Raw genomic sequence first — 23,731 nt, 5'->3', positions numbered from 1 at the left:
ATAAAATGTTCCAAAAAAAAGGCAGGAAGCCTTCTGAAAGGAATTAGACCAAAAACCAAAACCACAGTATGCTTTTAAAGCAGCCATCTTGCTTTATCCCAGTTACACCACGTAAAGCCTACCACCAGTGCTCTATGCCCACAGCTCGGTTTAACCCCCACCCCATCCATCAAGACTTTTATCGACGTAATCACTATGCCTTTACATCATACTGGAATTTGTTCTGTTTCTTTTTGTTTTCTTTTTTTTCTTTTAATTTCCTCAGGGTGCTGTGATACAAGCCTATACTAGAATCGTCTATGCTCTGTGCATTTATTTAAGAATCTCTTTCTCACACACACAAATACACATACACTTAAACACAAGCACACACATGAAAAAAATGTATCTAAATGTATGTATGCATTATATAAAACTATATCTCCCTGCCTATATATTTACCCACAACACTATCGTCATGTATCCAGGTTTCAGTCCCACTTTGAAAGTGTTCATGTGCCCCCCCCCCCCCCCCATCACAGGGAGCTGTGGCCTTGCAGCTTGAGCCTCCTTTTAGTGCAGGTGGCCACGGCTTTGATCGGCCCGCTCATTAAGACCCTCGGGATAATCTATCTCAGACGAGCCCCTGTCAAAGTCAGGAGTGTCTGAGGCCAGAACGGCAGACTGGCTCAGCTCGCGACCACATCCCCCCCACCCTCAACTTTTACGCAACACCATTAAAAACAACCCCCCCCCACACACACACACACACACACGGCAGACCCCCCCACCACCACAGATGGCCGAGAGCGCGAGCCCCTGTCCGCAACTGGGAACTGGTAGCAGGGTCAGTGCAGTGTGCTCTTCTCCTTCCCAACCACTCTGTCCTTTCAAGCGTCCGATGCTTGCTACAGTCTGATGCCAAGAGCTGTCACGAGGCTTTACTGAGACTGTTACTCGCCGATACCCTGTCTATGAGTCACGTGCTCCATCTGACCACAGAGTGGGCAGAGCTCAGCTTTTCTCGTTTTCCTTTGCTTTAGTCGCTATATCATCAAATACAGATTTGCTGGCATTTTTTTTTTCCACCTTCTGTAGAACTGGAGGTGACAGTTCTCTGGCGAACTGCTCTTCTTCTCAAGAGAGCGCCCCAAAGGTTAGGGCAAGGTAAGGCAACCGAGCCGCACTCACCCCGATTAAAAATGTATTCAGATCTGAGGGCACTGTGATTCCCAATCACGACAGTCACAGCAGAGCCCCCCCCCCCCCCCCCCCCCACCCCTCAGAATAACTCCGTCTGTTCCCTCTGGAGGAGTTTTCCTGTTTTATTATTTCAGTCAAAACAAGGGGTGTGAAAACACAACAATAAGAAACGGAAAAAAAAATAGAGAGAACAAAAAAAGAATCACCATTTCCTCTTTCCTGTCTGGAGAGTCACCATCCCGGTGCGGAGTGATGCCTATATTCCACACCATCGTCTCATGAATGTATCTTTCATCAACTGCACCAGCTGCGCAGCCCTTCCAGGGAGAAAAAGTCAAATAAACCGCTGTCTCCAAGCCCCCCGTTTTACCAGAGCCACGACTCTACAAGCCCCCCACCCCAATTCCCCCTCTTTCTTTCTCCCCCTATTACCCATCACCATAGCTACACTCTGGTGATGCTGGCTTTCTATCAGATTCCAGAAAAAGAATCCACAGGCGAATGATCAGTGACATCTATCAAAAGAGATAGGAATCCAAAGCCTCCCTCTGTCTCGGCTCCCCTCTCCCGTCAGTCACCTGGCTTTGGTCCTCTCTGTACGGGCATGCAAGGCTGCACTTTTTTGCAATTCCATTATGCTGCTGGAAAAATAAATCCCGAAAAACAAGTCTCCTTGGCATGTAATGTTTTTCCAGTGTATTGTGACAATTATTCCTTTTTGACTGATTCTCGTCTAGCTGGTTGTCCAAAGCTTACTTTGAACATGGAGATACAGTGTGGGAAAGCTGTATTGATTTTTTTTTTTTTACAAAAAATATTATTTATTTTATTTTTATTTTTTTGTGGTTGTAACAGTATAGAAATTAGTCTGCTACACAGAAAAAAAAAAATTGATGTCATAGATAGGTCAAAGCTGTCTCAGACCTCTCTCTCTGTGCAGTGCCCCTGACGATTCCCCTTAAGTAAGAGTGTATCAGGTTAAATGGGGCTTAGTTAGATCAAACAGGAAAAAGGCGTCCACCCAGACTAACACTGAAGTGGCAAACCAGTCCATTTCACTAGGAGAGAGTAAACCCATTTCCTCTTATGATGGTGTTTGTTCTCGAGCGCTGCGTTCCTTTCTTTTCCAAGGCCTAAGAGGCCCGTGTGCACTTGTGTGCGCTGTGTACTCGGCATGTCTCATGCATACATGTCAGCTTTTTGTCCTCTCTCACACACACAAAAGACGTGCATTTGGCTTGGGAAATGCGATGGGTCGAGATGTAGGAGGTGCAAAGACAGGAGATGTTGAGAAGACAGTAGAGGCAAGTGAGTAGGAAGCTAAGGAAGTAACCACATATGCACTGTGTCCAAGGGGCCACCTTCACCAACTGTTATCGTTATCAAGAAAATGGTGTCTGGCATGGGACTGCTCTGCTGCTGATGAGCTCTTCACCTAGCTTTGTCTGAGGTGGTAGCTGAGGGATTCGGTGACTGAAATCCAATCCCGCAGCAGACCGATCCACCAACAGGCAAACTCGATTAGCTCTCCCGCAAAAAAGCAGCGTTGTGCTCAGCGACGGCTCATTACCCCACAAAACTAGAAAAGAAAAAAAAAAACAGACTTCATACTTCAGACGACAAGGCTCTCCTCTCACACATCTTACTATGGCCAGTGTCTAGCATCAGCTGGGCTACACAAACTGAAAGAAAAAAAATGTCAGTAATGTCATGGCACAAGCTAAAACCTGGGAGTCTTTTAGATCATACATATCCATAGTGCTTTTGGTGTCACCTTGGCCCTGGTGTTATTAAAAAAAAAGAATAAAAAATAAAGATAAAAAACTCCACACGCTGGCATCATAGACCATTGACACTCTACTCCTGTTCTGTTCTTGGGCTCCCAGTCTTAGGAGAGCCCCAACAACACTCACACAGGCAACGCAGCCGTCCTCATCAGTATTAGTAGGTGACAAGCACAGTACCGTACAGACAGTGTATAAGTCCTCTTCTATCCAGTTAAAGGTGTGTGTGTGTGTGCTCATGTTACTCGCCAGGCCAAATGTACAGTACAGTCTGTCTGTTTTTGATGTTGAACTGGGCAAAAATAAATGACATAAATTAATGACATTTAAAAACAAGTGTATCAGAAATTGAAATACTGTGTACATATTTGAACTTTTGGTTTCTAATTTATAAAAGATAAGCTTTAGCTCTTGGAGTACTTATTTTATTTTCATTTTCATGCGTAGCTTTGTGTTTTTATTTTCTATTTCTGTAAAGTGTGTAAATATATCTTTATGATAATAAGTAATATTAAAAAATCTTATTTTAAGAATTCAGTGTGTGTTTTGTCCTTTCTGTAGTCATGGGCTGGCCTTGAAATGTGGCCATGAGAATCAGAAACAAGTAATCCCCCCAGTAGCTTCAAGACTCTAACCTCAGAAAGTGCTCTGCAGCTACAGTATATGGCAGCTTTCAGTTTTGTGATATGAGAGGTCAGCCTATCCCACCCTCTGGTCGTCACAAAAATTAAATTAAGCTGGAAGCCCTGTTCCCAACCTCTCCGTCACCCCCCCCCCCAACCCACCATGGAAAAGGGGGTTGAAAGAATTTCCTCTCCTCAGCATTTGAAAGGTAAAGTCAAATAACTTGAGACCAACTGGCCGTTCCATAGCGGGACCTAGGCCGTCAATCGCCAACCCACCAGTGGTAGCTGCCTGCGCTGCTCACACTGCATATTTCATAATAATATGGCATAACTGCTGAGCACAGAGATCACGTCTTAGGCACTGGAATATTAGCATATTTCCCACCATGCAATTTACTGGAATACAGACCACCACCAACCCCCCCCCAGATTCTAAAAATATTACCGACACGGTTGGGGAACCATCCCTAAAGGCGTCTAGCAGAGACAATTATTACAGAGTTAATGACGAGACTACGTCTCTCCTCATGTGCTCAAAGCGAACTGTGAAACAGATTGCCCCGAATCCTCGGTGATAAAAACAAGAGATTTACATATGCAGAAAGCTGTTAATCACCCCCTCTTGTTAGTTGTCCAATATGTTTATTGGAGAACCTAATTGAAATGCATTTTAATTTTGATTGCATTTACAGTGTGGTTGATCAGAGGGAAATTGAATCAAATGTGAGGCTGGGGTCATATTTTCATATTCATGCATTCAATTTAAACCATCTTCTATAATAGTTTGGAATGTTGAATGTCGTAATACCTAATGAAACCCTACAATCTAATAATCCAAATGTTCACGCTCTATGACAAATAATAGAAATAACAGAAAATATTCTAAAATAAATGGCCCTAGATGGATCCCAAGAATAAATCACACTAAAAAAAATCCCAGTAGTCAGGCTGTTAGTGGCACCAGAGCTTCACTCACGCCATGTTTGAAGACCTCAGCCTCTGTCCTCCCAGACAGCTCATAAAGAGGCTGAGCGCTTCTGAAGAAGCTGAAGTGGATAAAGGAGTGGAGGGAGCCGTACTCCTCCTCTCCATCTCTCTCTCCTCTTCTCTCTTCTCTTTCCCCCCCTGGGGAGAAGCCTGGGAAGAGGCTGGTTAGTATGTGGGCTTGACGCGGCGTGACAGACGTGAGGTACCCCACCGAGAGACGGCACCTCAGCCCGGCGGGGTTATGTCATCAAACCCGGGTCGGGCCATATAATTGGGCTGGGGGTCGGTGGGGTGATATGGAGCGTGACGACGAGCCTCTCCAGTTACAGTCCCAAGAACAGCATTTTTTGGTGGAGTGGGGGAAAGGAGGGGTGCGCTGATACATCTCAGAGGAAATAACGCACAAACGTGCCACAGACAGATCCCTTAACGGTTCAAGGTTCAACAGGAAAGGTCTGCTCACTCTCATTCTCTCCGCTGGAATGCGAATTGCCCGCTCGCAGCCAAAACAGACCCGTGTCAAACGTGTTTAAGAGCCGAGCATCAGTCACACACTGGAATCTGTGAGAGGAGAGCCCACGTGTTTCAGTGGCACTTTTTTAGCATTTGTGCAGCAGCCCGAAACACAAATCAGCATGTCTCAGCGGGTGGCCACTAGTGTTATCTAGTGTAGGTACCAAATACGCAACAAATGCTTAAGGTTCATTCATCTGCTTGTAATACATATTAGATGCATGTCTGCATCTCAAAAGGGAAATTAATTGTGTAATGTGGAGCTGTTGTCACTGGGCCAAATTGTATTATTTGGATGAAAAGTACAACATGGATTTATGGGTAATGTGAGTGTATCAAATTCAGTGGCTAAATATCTATAGACTTTAATTATTGATATTGCCCCTTTGGCAAAGGGAGAGATGAGAGGATGGCAGACTGGGAGAAAAAAAGAAGAGAGAAGATGACAAGTAGAACGATTGCTCATAAAGACGTCGAGGTAGAGTACGCCAAGGCGTGGCAAAGCCCTGCTGTGGCGGAAACATCTGGATCGCCCTTGGCGCCGGGTCCCAACATCACTCCTGCTGCTCCATAAAAATGTTTCTTTTTCATGATGCTTGGCTAGCCTGGTGCACCCCCCCACCCCCCCTGCTATCGGCTTCCAATACTCTGATGGATGAGTGCTGTGGATGCCGTCTGGTTGTCCGAGCCAATCCCTTCACAAATTACCAGCGGGGATTGATGCAAAGTAGATGTAGCCAAAGGCGACCCAGCAGCTGCCATCCTGTCGAACAAAATTCCAGATAAACACCACCATGGGCAATTAAATATATTACGGTTCCTGAGAGGTGCCACACAGTCTGACATGTCAGTGTGTGTGTGTGTGTGTGTGTGTGTGTGTGGAAAGGGGTTCTGCACCCAAGTGAAAGGATAAACACTGGGGATGTCCAGCGAAGCCCTGCAGCCATACAGGTAAAGGCGCAGGAACCACGCAGCCGTCCCTAATGCGCCTCAGCTGTGTTAACAGTGGCCGCTCTGCGGAAAGCGACGGTTCACTAACATGGTCATAAAAACAGGCCCAGCGCAAACATGAGAGGTGGGTGTGGGGATGTGTTTACATGGGGGGGTGGAGAGAAGGGGCCACTGGAGAGAGAGAGATGTGTTAGAATGGCTCTGAGGGCTTTTCGTGTTGTTTTGGGTCGCTTGGTAAGAGGAGGAGAAGTGGGAGGTGGAGGCCTGGTGGTGCTGGTGATGGGGGGGGGTCTCATTCTCCTGGTTCCTTCTGGTGGTAACCTGAGAGGTGACCGCTTCAAACTGGCCCGTGGGAGCGGCCCGGAGGGCGGAGGGGATTGGTGACCAGCACAGTAGGAGGTGTGGGAGTCCCAGCGGCAGGACGGCATCTGCGTTTCCCGCCCCCCTGTAATTCCACCAACTTCCAGTGGCAGCCAAAAAATTGTCGCGCGGGATTAGAACCCGGAGCGGTCAGCTCAGCCCCATTAGCCCTGCCTGGCGGCGCGAGAACAAAGGCTAGAGCCCCGATGCCTCCTCCGACCCGCTCAAGGTCAGGCCGTTCCCATCATTACACCGCTACACATCAGGTGACATGTTCTACAACAGGCAGATGGCGGGGACAGGGTGGGGCTGGGGAAAGGAAGGGGTGACAAAAGTCACCTTCGACCAAAAGTTTCGTATTTTGGACAGAAAAGAAGATGTCATAATAGTCTGGCCCGGTTATTTTCCTCTCTGCGCAGAGGGAAGGTTCTAGAGCGGGAGGGAGGACAGGGAGGCCCCAGGGTTGCTGGGGTGAGAAAATGCGAGTGGCAGCGCAATCTTTATGGCGACACTTTTTCAGCCGTAAACAAGAGCCTCTCTCGGGGATTGAGTGACATTGTAAAATAGAGCAAGGCCTTCTCCTGAGCTGTCATGTTAAAGGAAGGGGAAAAAAACATTCCATTTTATGAGCAGTGAGAACTTTTATGGCAGTATTTCCCAGTTCTTGTTGGAGCCTTGTAATGTTGCCAAGCTTTTTCGCTCTTTTATTTTAAGACTGTGTACATTTTTAACAGGGCAACACCCAAAAATAAACGGGCAGTGACATTTAAGGTGCTCATGTCTCCTTGAGACAGGGCCGAATGTTTAACCACAGTCTTTAACCACACCGGGCCTTTTCTTCGTCCATTCCTAGAGGGATAAGAAGACTCTGGGCACAAAGGAAACAGATTATATGGGAGTCACCCCCGGAGTGAAGGTTATCAGTGCGCTGCACCAGAGAGATTACCTGATACAACCAACAATAAAACATCCTGATCCAGAAAAGACCACTGATGAATACCATTCAAGGTCAGTCTGCCAGAACCGCCCAGCACCGCCCAGCCAAGCAGCACTCCTCTCCTTCACTCAAAAACACGGAGAGAGAGAGAGAGAGAGAGAGAGAGAGAGAGAGAGAGAGAGAGAGAGAGACTACTGGGCTGCTGATCACGGGAGCTGGGACTGTGTTGTTATCTGTCCAGGCCGATTGAGAGACCACATGTCTGCTGCTGGGGTAAGGCAGGCAGGCAGGGGCCCCCCTGCACTGACAGGAAGTTTGTGTGGTCTGTGGGCTGCCGAGGCATCAAGCCGGGAGTCGTTTTGTTAATTTTTTTTTTTTTAAAGGACCCGCGCTCACAGACAGCAGCAGCAGCACGAGCCGCTACCCTCCAGGTATTCTGCTAATCTCTCGAGTGGGAAATTAATCTCCTCCTTCGGCGCAAACAGCGTGAGAGTGGCAGGTTTTGTCTGAGCCCGCTGAAGTTTGGGTAGTCAGGAGAAGGGTTGGGGGAGAATCTAGGGGAATGGAGATCTACAAGGCATGACAGGCTGTCATGACAGGCTCCACACTCTGTATATTTTCAAACAATTTTTTGGGGTCAAGTTAAGGCTTTTTCTGGATTAAAGACTATCAATGAGCCTACATGGCCAGCTTTGTGATAGAATGTGTGACTCACCACAAAAAAAGAACTCTGGAAAAACAGTAGGTCAAAAGGGTTGCAAATTAAAACCTCAACTTCCTCTTTTGTTTGTTTTCAAAACGAGGATTCCTCCATCATTGCAAAAACCCCAGGAATTAATCGACTTTTGTATACAGTAGTACTATATGTATCCTCTAAATATTCCTGCTCGGAACAAGACCCAAAAAATGAGCAGCTAGCCCACTGCCGTGAGAGAGAAAACAAAGGCGTTTCAACGGCAGACAATGATGCGGTGACACCAACTGACCTGTAATTGGACGAGGCGCAGAGGCGAGCGACCGCGATTGGCTGGCTTTTCTGGGGGCCCGTGGCTACAGGGGATGGGAACCATCACCAAATTGCACGAGATTCGAAAATCGCTGTCAGATGGGCCGCTGCCCATTCCTAAAACAGGCCCAATTTGACCATTAGCCTTTGAGAGTTTACAAAAGCCCAGGGGGAGACGAGGAAAGGGGGCTCGGCAGCTAGCTTTTTTCTGCCATTGTGTATTAGACAGATGTCAGCTTAATAGCATATTACAATACAATCGCCTACACAACCAAATGGGAGTCAGAAAAGTGCTCTCCGCTGAGAATACTCCACTCCCCACTTTAGCGAAGGCCCTTTTCCAAGAGGGGGTGAAAGAAAAAGGCCTGCTGGGATAGTAATGGATAAGCAATATGAAATAGCTGGCTAGGGGAGCTCCATTCATCTAGCCTAGACAGAAACAGGTTGGCTTGGCATGCTACGAGCACTACACACTCACACGCTGCTCGTGAATGCATTAGTGTTGAGAGATGAAGACGTTAGCGAGTGAGCGGGAGGCGCGGCGAGGCGAGGCGACGGCGTCCTTTTGGTGGACGTCCAGACTCTTCTAATCTGCCAGCGTGGATTAGATGAACCCTATTAAAACGCTAATAGCCGATTTCCGACATCACTGCCAGAAGCTCTCCAGTGGAAGGGAGGAGGGTGTGGGTGGTGGTGGTGGTGGTGGCGGGTGTAGTGGTGGGCTTTTGAAGATGTTTTCTACGCACACCCACCCTTATTAAGCATCAGAGTCATTGTTAATGTCTTAATGCAAGCCGAGTCCCAGAGGTCTGAGACTGGCTACAGAACTCGGGAGTATGAGAGAGAGAGAGAAAGAGAGAGTAACAAGAAAGGGAGCAAGAGAGAGAGAGAAAAAGCAAAGTAAGTGAAGCTAGTAAAAAACAGCTCTCATCCCCACATCCCTCCCTCCCTCCCTCTCTCACTCCTTCTCCTCCCCACCTTTTACAGTTCTCTCATTCCTTCTCTCCCTGTTCCCTCCCTCTTGTCTGTCCACCTCCCTCTCTCCGTCCACTGCTTTCTCATTCACTCTCTCCCACCCAGCCTCCCTCCTTCTCTCTATCCCTCTCTCCCTCCATCCCTCTCCCCTCCATCAACTCTCTTATCTGTTCTCACAGCCAGCTGAGCTGCACCCACACAGACACAGCAGTTTCAGACCTGGCCAAGCCCCTCCTGCAGCCAGCAGCAGCAGCAGCAGCCTCTGTGCAGAGCAGCATGGTGCATAGACCAGATCAGGCCAAGCCAGCACAACTGCAGCTCTGCACGGAGCCCAAGGTGGGGGGTAGGAGCCAACCTGGCATCCCTGCTACTGCTGCTGCTGCTGCTGCTGTTGTCTCTCCCATTGTCATGCATGCAGACAGTGAGCCAGTCAGTCAGTCTGCAAGAGCACAAACATACACAACACATACACACATATGCTAAAGCTTCAAATAAAATGCATGCAAGCTTGCAAGCAAACAGACAAATCTACATCTACATCTATATACACATACATGAAAACAATAAACAAATACAAAGCCAAAAGCAAAATATATGTGTGTGCAGATGTACACTCCAAATACATACACACACAAACATACTAATTGTTGAAGACATCCATACAATACAGATGCATACACAAACATGCACAGTGACACAAACATACGCATACAGAATTAATATATGCAAATGCCTTGTCCTTTCCTCCTTAGATCCCAATGGAATAAATCTGCATTTCATCACTGTTCCTTTACATTCTTTGCATATTAAAAATTCAACGTATGTTAATGGAAGACTGGCCTAAAAACACCAGCTGAGCTCAGAGGCGAAATATAGAAAGTTTAGTTCCAGTGGGAAATCAAAGCGCATGTCTTATCAGCTAATTATTTTTACTGAATTGTTTATCAAACACACACCCTAAAAAACTTCCTCTCACGCCTCCTCTCAACATGTGTGTATGAGTGTGTGTATATTTATATATGTGTGTATTTGGTGTGTCTTTCTGTGGGTTGGGCCGTCTGTTTAGCATTCCCATAAACACAGACAAGCAGACAGGCAAAGAAGGGGGTCGCTCAGAGGCCCAGAGAAAAACGCTACCTTTCCCAGAGTTCCCTGTGGCGGGAGAAACAAAGACACCTTGGCAGACAGACAGACAAACATCGGCTCAAGCCAAGGCCATGAGACAGGCATATGCCCGTGCGCTCCTCCAGCCAATCACAGTGCAGACGAGCAGCGGGTGGATTCTCAAAATGTTCCCTGTGGGAGATAAGGACTGGGCTGGTGGGGGCGTAATTTGGCACGGTGAAGCCTGATCCCGAGGTCAAGTGCGTGTGTCAACATGGTATCATACCCAGCAAAACAGCGATAGGGATCAGTTCAGCTTGTCAAAGGAGCACTACTTCAAGGAACGATAGTATATCACTTAAAACATCACATATTATTTTAAAAGGAATTAATTAGGGTGCTAAGCACTTTCTGTGACATAATAATACTAGTGAGTAGTATTAGTAACGCTATAGGTCATGTTAGGTACCCTCCCCTGTGGGACATTCTTGCAGCACAGTAGGACTTAATAAAGGATCTTAATAAAGAATAAAGGAGTTGAACCCAAAGTATGGGGTTGGAACAAATTACCATTGTATATTTGGATGCTCTCACATAGTGTCAATTTAGTCTGATATTCTTGGGGAATTGAGTAGGACACAAGGAATGAACCTTTCTGGGATTCTCCCACCGCTCTCCTGAAATTAGCTCTAGCATTAGCTTTGACATTTGTTTATTTACAGCAATATGTTGTGTATTTGTACAAGAGACAACTGATCTACTTCTTGTTTTGACACACACATATTAAAAGTACCCTGGCACTTGGACCACTGGACCATAGAGACCATTATTATTATTAATTTTCAACCGTATTTCAGGAGATTATGCAGTCCAGAGTCCAGACACTGAATCAAGAACATTATAGACTTTCACAGAACTGTTTTGTTGGAGTGTTCATCTGTGCTGTTAACTGTTGATATTTTATGTATGCACAATCTTGGTAATTCTGTATTACCAGTATCAACCCTCCGTAAACCAGTGCAAAAGACACAAATACAATATTTTGTATACTAAGTGGTTGTTTTTTCTTAGTGGTCCAAAACAATGTTTCACTCTGCGACAACCAAAATGGATACAAAATCTCTCCTGGAGGCCATGGGCCTTATTGTTTGCCACAGGTGTAAAGCGTGTGAACGAGGTTGCATTCTTCACAGCCAACATATCTCTCTATGTCTGCAGGCCCCCATGTTTGTGAAGCGATTGGCATTATCTTACATTCTCATCTACTGTACCTGTTGCCGATACAAAGTTTTTGTCTAACAGAGCTCCAACACCAGGACCTCAGAAGTCATCACAAACTCAATTTACTGTGAAGAGTTGGCTGATGTACCTATGTGGTATGCTGTTCACACAGATATGATCGTTCACTGCTGGTAAATCGAACTAAAATCTTAGATTGGAGGTAACAGAGAAGGACAAATTTAAAGTTGGCTGTGGTCCTCTGTATTACATTAAATCTAAGACAATCAAAGAAAACAAAACTGAGTGCTTGACCTGCTATATAGTGTGCAATGGGGTCGAACACATTAATTCAACTGTTATCCAGCCAATACTAAAATACAGGAAATTCATTGAAGACTGGCCCAGATATGCCAAAGCACTTGACTTCACTGCACTAAACATCAACAAAATTATTCAGTAGTGCATAAACAGATTAAAGCAATGTTTGTGATTGCCTCTGCATCTGCTGTTTAGCATTATGTGCTGCTGAATTCCAGGAGAACTGTTTACTCGAAAACTATTTGAGGAATTACATTGATTATTCAATTAGAGTATAATTGAGGGGGAAAAGGCAGTTTCGCAAATCTCCAGGTTGCACCAAAGCATCCAGAGAAACACTGATTGCTGTCCCAAATCCTGCCTTGGCAATGGTTGCCATAACTACACTTGGCTGAGTGATACAGTGACCTCCCGGCAACAATGGCCACGCGCCACAGACCTCGCCGTGAACCACCGGCCCAATCCGAGAGCCAGGGCAGCTCAAGCGCCGAGAGCAAACAAACTAACTGACGGCCAAGCAAACACGACCCCGGCAGACCACACAACATCTGCTGGGTAAACGCGCCGTGCACTTAGATCGCCTGGCCTGCTCCACTCACACACACACACACATAATACCGCACTTGACATGGTTCATTTCGGACACTGTAAACACATGCAAGTCGCAGTTGACCACCACGGAGACTTCCCCCTTTTTTCTTGATAACATCTGTGTATCTGTTCTCAGCTGCCTCTCTAAACACAGCAACGATCAGGTCCAGCCGTTGCCGTTGGCAGCCAAGCGTCCACACGACACATCTAGAGTCAATTCTAGAAAAAAAAAAAGTTCTCACCTTCAGCCTCGCGAGGTCAAGGGCCTCAGAGGCTGGCGAGAGGGTTTTGTTTTACTGTGTCTGTCATCGGCCAGCCAATAAGCCCCCAGGAGAATACGGTGGCAACAGGCAGGTGGCAGGATTGGTGAAATGTGAACAAATGAGACGAGAATGAGCGAAGGTCCCCAGACAGCAGGCATGAATGCCACTTTTTGGGCTCAATCCACTGGATAAACAACGCCTATTTTTAATACTCGCTCGATATCAGATGCCTCTCTCCAGCCCCCCCTGAAATGTGCTTTCACCCTCCAGCTGGAAACCTGATCTCATTTCAGATGCCGCGCAGTCAGTGCCACTCTCAGCCATGTCAATAAAAAGACCCAGCTGGTGCTCGTGAACAGAGCGGTAGGCAACATAATCATCAGGAAACTTCCCATACACAGCCTCCTATAGTAGGCTGATAAGACACTATGTTTGGCTCATGTACGGGATTATGGTATATGTTGACATACCGTATTGCATTATGATAATTTCTATTACATTATTATAGTATAATACTGAAAAATGTACTCTACAGGATTATATTTTAATTGCAACCACCATTTCTTTGTGAGAACTAGTGAGGAAATGACATCAATGTTTTGTCTAACACTTCATCTTTAAGTAGCAATGAACACATGGTCACATAGTAATCCACAACCTGCTCAATGCTTAACCTCGAGCCTCAGCCATGGTGAGCCTTGTGAGATCTGCACTAGAGACACCGTCCCTGCCTGCAAGAGAGCACATTGTACCCTGGAGTATTCCCTGCAGATACACCCGTGGAAAGGCATACTGATGTTTATGCAGTTGCCATGGCAAGGGTTGTCCTCTAGCAAGGTGCACGGGAGGTGTGAGACAATCCACATCCTCCCTTCACTCCGACATCTCTGACTATACCAACCTGAAGAACACACACACACGCACGTTTTTATATTTTAGAGGGGACCTCCCATTGATAGAGAGAGAATTAAAACAGACACACACACCTGCCATTCCCTAAATCAAATCAAACAAACACCTTAGCAATGGCCACCTCCTCTGATGTGAGATTCCTCCCTCCAGTCACACATCTCTGATTATACCAACTCTAAGAACACACACGTGCACGCACACACAGGCACACACATGCACCCACCCAACCACCCACCCACACACACACACACACACACACACACACACATAGTTAAAACAGGTTATGAGATTGCACACACCTGCCATTCCTTAACTCAAATCAAACAAACACCTTAGCCATAGCCAACTTCCCTGCTGTTAGATTCCTTTCCTCCTTTTCTCCCTGACTCACACAAAGACATACACGACTTCAATGTTGACCATTCCAACACTCTCAGGTTCAAACACACTCCGACATAAAAGGACTCTCACATCACACACCACACACACACACACACACACACACACACACACACACACACACACACACACACACACACACATCCCTCTCTGTTCCGCTCCGGGGGTCTTCCAAAGGCTGAACAAAGGTATATTTGGCATCGCATGGGGATGGAATTTTTATTCATACATTTTATGTGCCACCCAGAAGCACAACAGAATGTCACCACTGCTATCAGATTTGCCAACAGGAAGTACTCATGCACTTGAGATGGCTGTATACAGCATTCTAAAAATATGGGGATTCCATACACTCTCCAGCGGTTCTTTGGGCTCTCTCTGAAGCAGCCCCATACCCCACGGTCCATTCCACGAGCCAAACGACAGATCAAGTTCCGATTGAGGCTAAACAAACACTGATATTTAGGAGCACATGAACGATCTCACAAAAAGTCAAACATGAATGGATAAACATGCCATTGTTTTTTCCAACCAGGAAATGAAAACCAAACTATGTTTTTTTCCCTTAAAACTGAAATTTATGGAAAAAAGCAGCATTTTAATTCAATAATGACTCTCCCACTTACATGGTACTGGATTACGAGGCCATTCACTTTGGTAATTACCAATTAACATGGGTAATGCCTTTTGGCTCGCATCTACCAGTAAAACATATGGCAAGTGTTTGTTCACATTGAATATAGCAATTAAAGTGTGGATTTTTAGACTTCCATATGTGAGTAATCCCCATAAAATATGGTATGCATCAAGCTCCCCAATTCTCTTCTCTTGTAATGGAACAATATTTTCGTTTTACATGCTCACATGAAAACAATTAAGTACATTAAAAAGCATTTTCGCTATTGTTATCATACCTCCGAAATAGTTTGGCCCATGAACAATTGAATGCTAAAGTTGGCAAGATTTTTACATGGTTAGGGTCTGTTTACTTCTGATACGTGATTTTAAAGAATAATATTGCCACAGGCCGAAGCTGTCCATTCGTCTTTGTCAGAGACGGCTAATGAGTTGTGCCTGGTCGACAGCCTGGTCCCCTCACCCCCCCCCCCCCCCCCTCGGCCCATTCGTTTGATGATTAAATGCATTTTGATTGGTTGAGCCTCCGGCACGAACTTCCTGTGTGGCACTGCGCCGGTTTTGCGGTCCTGGTCTGTACCCTGCGGCAAAGACCCCCCCTAAACACACACACACACATAGTAATTTTCTCCCTTAAAAGGTACCTCTACTCACCATCACCTCTTCTTCAGGAGCTTGGGTTAGTCCTGTTCTGTGCCGTGCAGATGAAGATGAGGATGAGGTGGTGGTGGTGGTGGGGTCTCCATCCTCGGCCAGAGATCTGGCACTCGTCCTGTCAGACTCCAGGGCCTGTGAATATTAAACAGCTCCGACTGCCAGCTTGTTTAGCCCAAAATTGGCAACAGATGTGGCAACATTGTTTTTTCTTTTTTTGGGGGGAGGAAAGGGCGAAGGGGGTGTATGGTTAAGAGCTGTTTTGTCTACAAGCTGGGCTGTAAAATATCGCTCGGGTTGACATCTCCTGAGGCGAAACGTCCACCAGGCCAATACGCACGGGGGAAGATATCAGCTCGGTGGCGCAGGGGGCAAAGTTCACCGACAGCCTTTCAAGCGTTTCACAGCTACTTCAGTGGGACGGCACGGAGATGGCTGACCGATAGATTTACAGTGGGGATTACATCCGAAAGATTACCAGCCGGATAAATGTCTTTCAATGACTCAGTAATCTCCATTAGCTCCATATGTTTTCGCTCCCAGTACAGTCATCCCAAGTCCTTATCCAGATAATGGGGGGATGGAGCCATTTTGTCTGCAATGATCTGCCTATTTAGCTTAGGCCTCTTACGTCAGATAACCGACACTTTTAATTTAACTGGATTAGAGGATAGCGCCAACACATTACACCCCCATCCAGACCTCGCGTCCGAGTGGAAAACAAAAGCGCCGGTCGCCAAGGCGGCGGAAACGGGGCTCCCCCTGGTTACCTGCTCCGCCTGTCAACGCTGAGGGAAACCAGACCTTGTTGGCGTTGGAGTGAGATGGATGAGAAGCTCATTGGAAAATCATTCCGGGGTCTGTTTCGAGCACGCCGAGACCCGGCCGTAGCTTCGGGCGCTCCGGGAGGGATGTAATATGTGGCGATGTGAGGATGAAAAAGAATAGGAGCGAGTGAGAGACATTCAGATGCGTGTCCATGCCCCATGAAGGATGGATTGCGGCTGTGTAGTACCCCCACCTCTTCCACCTATGTCTTCCTGTACATGCTAACATGAGGTCCTAATGACCCAAGCAGATGTCTGCTCTGTCAGAAGACTCAAGTCTTGACCTGGCAGTTCAGACTCAGGACTTTCACAGCCTATTGGTGTGTTCCATCCAGAGCCTGTTCTCCCTAATCGCACACTACGCAAGTTGTCTATGGTCCCGCAAGTTACTGAAGGTCCCCTCCTCTGTCTCCCCTTGAGTCAAGCTAGTGACAGACAGGTATACAGTTATAGCAACAGTGTCTCATACATTAAAAAGATGAACATGAAACTGAACTACCATTCAGGGCATGCAAAACGGAAGAATAAATGAGTCGGGTAAACTTGTGTTTGTTTCTCAGTTTGCCTATGTATATCTCTCCAGCGTGTGTTGCTGTCTTAGCCTTAGCCCACCTAACAGGGTAGTGAATCCCGTGATCTGTCTGCGCCTTGCTTGCCAGTCTTTCCCAGCCACAGTGCAAAGTTGTGAAATATAATTGCATATTCCGTTTTTTGAATGCGGGCGACTGGTTACATTTTTGAAAAAAAAAAAATACATATTTATGTGGCCTGTAGCATAATATTCTAAACAGTGACTACGCCACTCCCGGTTAGAAGGGTGGGAGAGCCCTATACCATACACCTAGGTCAATTCCCCAGCAAGTTCAGTAAGAGAATAAACTGATCAGGGTACAGCTGTCATGTATTCAAATTCTTATTTATTTCACAAAGTTGTTTTTATATACAAGGAAGACAATGGGCTATAATCGCCACCAGTAAGGCTAATCGTGGGCAGTATGCATAAGGCAATCTCAATATTGTGCAAAATGGCAGTAAGTACTATCACAGATATTGTGCAAAATGGCAAGTAATAAATATGGCACAGATATTATTACGCAAACACTAGTAAATAGGAACAATAAATATAGTCACTGAAATAAGTTACTATTAAAGGATTATAAATGACATCCAACAGTCAGACAATACACTGTGCAAATTTGCAATAGTCCAGGGCTTCAGCTCAATACAACCAGTACTCAACAGCTAATACTGAGGCTCATAGATGTAGTGATGGTACCAACCAATAAGACACACCACACAGCAAAGATGTTTCACAGCAAACACTAAAGAAAATCAAACAAAAAACCTAATGTAGGCTACAAATGAAAATAAATGCAGCTGCCACTTTAAGAGAAGATAACTTCTATTCAGAGTGCCCAAGATACACAGAACACAAGGGTGAGAATAACTGGGGTTGCCTATACACACACACACCTTAGTTAACCTGTGTACTAACATCAAAGACTGAAAGATATTGCACTTAGCCCATATAGTCACTGATAATTGCACATAGATATAATTGCACAAACCCGTTGAATATTAACACAACTAATGCAAATCACTAGACACACATTAGAGATCACCTTAGATATTGCACTAACCCAATACGCCTCTTCAGTTTGCGACAGCACACACTAGTCAGAGGCCTAGGCCTAGCCAGATATTGCACATAGCCCACTAAATTCACGAGAGCTTAATAAGAAACAAACTTAATAAATAACAATAAAATCGACATGGGAAAAACAGTGGTGCCCCCCTCTATCGTAGCAACACCAATTAGGACCACAGCCGCAGCAAGCCACCGTGTAGTAATACACCAATCCGCTGCGAACTTTATGGGCGCTGCCATCTTGCCTGCCGCCATTACTGCGTGCCTGCGGCCTTCTAATGGCTTTTCAATGAAAGCATCCTGTCAGAGAATATCAAATAGGAGATCCTGCTCATGAAATGTCAGGTGAAAGGGAACATTGGGTAGATGTCAGGCAGTGGCCAAAACTTACCAATGAAGGTAATTTATTGACAACATAATGTATTAAGACGTGTATTAATTAATGACAACAATAAGCCGAATGCTATCATTAGTAGCTGTGTTGCTAATATCACAAGCTTCTGAAGTTACAAATAACTATTAGCCACGACCACTTGTAGCAGTTAAATACATGTTCTTACAGGTATTCAGGATTATTTTATTAATCGTATGTATTTCAACCACTTTTAACGCACATCTTGGTCCTCCACTCGACAAGGAACTCTGTGTAATCCGTAAGCCTGTAAACATGGGCACTCAATGTGCAACAAAGGTTTGTGAATTTCACAAACGGTTTAATTCTAGGTCTGTATATTCTTACTGTTGTTAAAACAGCCGACCACACAAGACGCTTTTCCTGGCATCACTGGACAGCATACGTACTAAATAAAAATGAAGAAAAAGAAGAAGATTTCGCATCTACAGCTAACGTCTGCTACAGCCGCCTACAGGACCAACACATTACTTCGCTACTTCCTTAGCAGCAAGGCAACGCAGTAATGGAGGCGCTGCTTTACTTCCGTGTTTCGCCGGATTTGTGTATAGACTCATTCCTTGGTTGACTCGATTAACCCCGAAACCAGTAGGGGTTAAGTCATTTAGAGACCTCAGACCCATTAGACCAGCCTCAGACGAGTCCAGGAAGTGACGTCAATTCCGGAAATAAGTACATAATTTACTAAATGACTTAACTCCCTCTCCCCGAAACTCGGTTGTGGCTAGATGGGATACAGCTAAGAACGGAAGTTACGTAACAGATAGTGAAATCTCGCCGCTCAGGACAGGAAGTAGGAAGCGATCGTGTATATTCCAAAGGAAACAAGAAAAATAGCTATTTTGCGAACATTAACATCAGTTTTATGTTATAAATTCATGTTAGAAATACTATTACAAAATAAATAGTTTAGTTATGATCACGGGTGTCCCAAAGAAGTATAATATATATGGACACGTAAGTTTAACTTTACCCTGCGTTACGAGAACTTATAATTAAAGACGATCTAAAGACGTCTCAGCCATGGATATCCGTGTCATAAATGAAAACTATTTTTAAAACTATTTTTATGGATCGTTGTGAAAGAGTTGCTTCAATTGCACAACGAACACTGTCATTTCCCTTTGGGGATGGACCATAACTTGCTGTGATGGAGCTGCTAACGATTGGACTGAGATCGTAACTTTTGAAACCTGGCATGCAATATCTACTTCTGCACGGAGACTCGACTCCATCTGTAGAGAACACAACATGTAGGCTTACATATATGTGCAATGTATTGGCAGTACCATTATGAATCATATAGATATATGCAGTGAACAGAATATATTATAATAAAAACTGAATAAATATGGTATGAACCATATGGACAGATATGTACTGTACAGTACAGTTATGTGCAGTGTGGTAACAGTACCATTGTAGTGCAGAAACAGAAACATAAACATCAGAGACTAAGAGTTAGAGAGTCACAATATGTCCAATATCTAGACGCACCCTAGCGGCGGCAAATAATTTGCTCAGCCTGTTCGTCTAGTATCAAACCATAGAGATTTCTATTGGCTGACGCCGTGGACTTCATCCAATCACAGCGCTCTATTTTGTTAGAGAGTCTTAAGGCGGGCTTAACAGGATAACGACAGTCCTGCGACTGTGAACAACAAGGAAGGTGGCTATGGCGAACGAAGAGCGGTTGTTTGAATCGGCGTTGGCGTCAACTTTGGAGGAGTTGGACTTGTGCTTTTCTTTGAAAGTTGAGCAACACAATGCACTTAAGTCATTACTTTCGAAGAAGGATGTATTTGCCGTTTTGCCGACCGGATACGGATATGGTCGTAGCGCTGGCCCTATTGCATGCCTAGGCAGTTTGAAAGACAATTCTCTGCCCGCCCCTTGGATTAAGCGAGGTGAATGGTTCGAATCCAGACTATACATTTCAATGATATAGGATGGCCCGCCAGGCTAACACACTCGCGCACTCCCCGGGAAAACAGGAGATTCTGTCAATCTGAATTTTAAGTTTTTAAGTTGCTTACAAAATAACATTGGCCTTTATATGACACATTATATGACACAGGAGGGAGAGGGAGACGCGCGCGCGCGCACACACACACACACAAACTCGCGCATACAATGCTAAGCTAACAGCTAGACTATCGATTTAAAAATGGAATTTTTTTTTAGCTGAACTCACCGTCCTGACCAAAACTGCGGTCTTTAGTTAAGACTGTAAACTTAGTCATGGTTTCTTCCTTGTAATCACTGAGGTACTTCTCAAAACTCCTGTACGACGAGAAGAAAGCTGCCATCGTTATAGTAACAATATCGTCCGTAAACGGGCTCTGGTATCGTCGAGATTTTGCGATATTTCACTGTCTGTTACGTAACTTCCGTTCTTAGCTGTATCCCATCTAGCCTCATTGCATGCACGGCGTTACAGCTGGGCTCACACCATCAGTGACGCTGCTTGACTTAACAATCCAGTATGAAGATAAAGGGGAAGGAGGAAATTATCTAATGTATCAGAAAAAGCGTACCAAGTGCTACCATGGGCTACATTTAAATGTGTTTAAATTCACCTTATTCACCCGGCGGCCAGAACGAGGCTACAGGGTACATTTGCCATCACACTTCAGTCCAGCAGATCGTGGTAATGCACTCTATTTGCAAACTGCCAAAAAAAAGCTCACACAAAAAGAAGAAGGGTTCACTGGCCTGCCAATGCAATATACATAATAAAGGCTAGATGTCTAATGGCGGGGTCTTGAACGGCATCACAGGCGGCCATCTTGTCACAGGCAAGCTATCTGGTGGGCTCTGTGGTACCTGATGTAAGGTGAGTGATCTGCACGAACACAAATACTCTTATCTCGCTGAAATCTTGACGGATTTACAAATGGTTTGGTTTCTTACAAACGTTATTAACGTAGCTATAAACGATGCTTGAACATGTTGAAGTTATAATTATTCATAATTATAGAGTGTCATAACCAGGGTGCGACTTGTAGGGGGGGGGGGGGGGTGGTGAGGATTTCCCCCCCCTCTGGTTTTCCTATCCCTACCTCTGCTAAATTATTTTTATCCCCGGTGGGGACAACATTTATCCCCCTCTGCCCCTCATATTGATTAATGCTACTTCATATAAGTAAAGCGCTGCAACGTGAGAACAGTCTAGTAGGCTAGCCTACATAATAATCTGACATCAGAAATGCACCGTCACCGTCAGCACTCATGCTGCTGACACAGTGGCTGCGTGATAACTTAATTTGGCCTTGATCGTGCAGGACATTTCAGAATGTCGAGTGTGTAATCCATCATAAATGGCTAGTTTCAATGGAAAAGTTAGCTGGACAAATGAAAGAAAACGAGAAGGATTCAATGAAGCATAATAATGTTTTAGAACCTTCAAAATTAGAAAAAAACTGATGCAACTGAGATGGAGGACAACTGCACGTAGAGTAGAACGTAGGCCTATTGTCCGAAGGAACTGACATTAAATGAGGAGATATTTGCTGAATGTCACAAAAAGTGTTACAGAAATTGCTTGGCATCGCTTATTCAATGGCTCTCTACCGAAACACCTGTAGTTTGCGGAGGACGAACGAGAAAGCACTCGTTTGATAAATCAGCCAGTAGGCTAGGCCTAGTAGACAAATAACTTTTAGAAATAATCTGTACTGCAAAAACGAATGTTGGTGGGTATTTAAACTATCTAGCGGGTGTTTTAACAGCTGCAAGAAATAGAAGCTTCATGGTCTTTATGTTCTGGTTCGTAAATTATTTTCATAAAACTTCAAGTTGCCCTATAACTTTTCTCTCCAAACTCTTCACTGCACTGTAGGCAATTAACTGACAGTATGATAGGCTATTTATTTTCTGTAGGCTACAATAAACACATTTTTTTTCAACTTTTGCAATATTACGCACTTGGCTACTGAACGCAAATCAGCAGGAGAGAGAATGCACGTAGCCTATGCAGCGTGTAGTGCAATGTGTAGGCTATTTGGTTACCAACTAACACTGTTAGCCAATTCAGTGCCATCATATACAACATTTTATTGCACAACAAATACAGAAAGGATGGAGGCAGCAAAAGTAGAGGAGTCATTTCAGATGGGGCAAGAACAAGGTGAATTTGTATGCTTGTCAAAACGTAGTCCTACCCTACATTAGAGGAGCTGATCATCATACCAAGCACACTCGCTGTTTAAAGTCATACACCACGGTAAACTAAAACTAAAATGTTACAAAGGTGGCAAAAATAATATAGGGTATTATTAGCCATGACATTACTAGGCTATGAATCGTTTTTTTGGGGTTTACAAACTTATTCAAAATCATCCCCCCCTCTGGTTTTTACACAAATTGCACCCTGGTCATAACTACATCTCTGACGTTTATAACAAACCAAACCGTTTAAAATCGGGAGAAAATTGAGCAAGTTATGGTTATTTAAAAAGTATGCACCATTGAAACACAATAGACCTCTCCGGAATAAGTCCCGCCTCCGAAACATCCGTATCCACCCAACTTCCGGTCATCAAATGTCTATGGGAAATAACATGGCGTTTTGAAATGTCGTACCTGTCAAACACTGTAGGTGACAAAGTAGAAAAAGCTGGTGGGCCGATTGGCCTACACACTTCTGCCGTCTAGTTTCCACTGGATTTTTTGATTGTCGGTGCCGTTAAAGTAGTAAACGATTATTAATGCTAACCGGGAGCTAGTTCCGATGTACGCGGGCGGAGGAGGGCGTAAGATCTTGCTCACAACCAGTCACAACCTAACGTGATGGTCATTTTCACGTGTGATTCACGTGTGATTTCAGTGGTCTATAAAAGTAAATCGTTTGCAAGGTTCGGCCTCTTTTCAACACGACTTAACTTTGGTTTGACTGTGCTGAGAGTTTGTTGGCTGTTATTGAGATATTTGAAAAGGAAAGAAATCGCCGACAAAGACACTAAAGATTTGACGAGATGAGATTTTGTTTTTCCCACGAAAAACAGATAATGATAAGCAGAATAGGAATCAGAGTCGTATTGAATCGATAGCTTTATTTTGCAAGATCAGAATGTATTAACAACCTATCAAACATGATGATTTCACGCAGGGTTAGTGCCACCTCCGTAGACAGGCTCTGGTGCCACAAACTCCATTTCGGTGAAGACAAACTATGAAACATTGCCGTTGCTTTGCAACCTTCTCTGGGGGAGTCGCGGCGTCCGAAGCGTGCGTTAACTTAGTGCTTCTTACTGATATATTTCTACTTTAACGGCACCGACAATCAAAAAATCCAGTGGAAACTAGATGGCAGAAGTGTGTAGGCCAATCGGCTCACCATTATTTTCTACTTCGCCACCTACAGATGTTTGACAGGTATATTTCGAAACGCCATGTTATTTCCCATAGACATTCGACGCCCGGA

The 23,731-nt window shown here is 44.9% G+C and overlaps 1 protein-coding gene across 1 annotated transcript in view; it reads left to right on the top strand.

The window, feature by feature from the left end:
• The window catches only part of apln (apelin), a 24,596-nt gene extending 21,100 nt beyond the window's left edge, over positions 1 to 3,496 (top strand). The window contains exon 3 of the mRNA XM_042074561.1: positions 1 to 3,496. This exon is cut by the window's left edge and continues 1,443 nt beyond it. The gene's annotated coding sequence lies outside the window, so the exon portion shown is untranslated.
• The last annotated feature ends 20,235 nt before the right edge of the window (positions 3,497 to 23,731 follow it).

Source organism: Alosa sapidissima, chromosome 20, assembly GCF_018492685.1.
Source record: "Alosa sapidissima isolate fAloSap1 chromosome 20, fAloSap1.pri, whole genome shotgun sequence".
Taxonomy (NCBI): domain Eukaryota; kingdom Metazoa; phylum Chordata; class Actinopteri; order Clupeiformes; family Clupeidae; genus Alosa; species Alosa sapidissima.
This window is presented reverse-complemented; position numbering and strand designations above follow the sequence as displayed.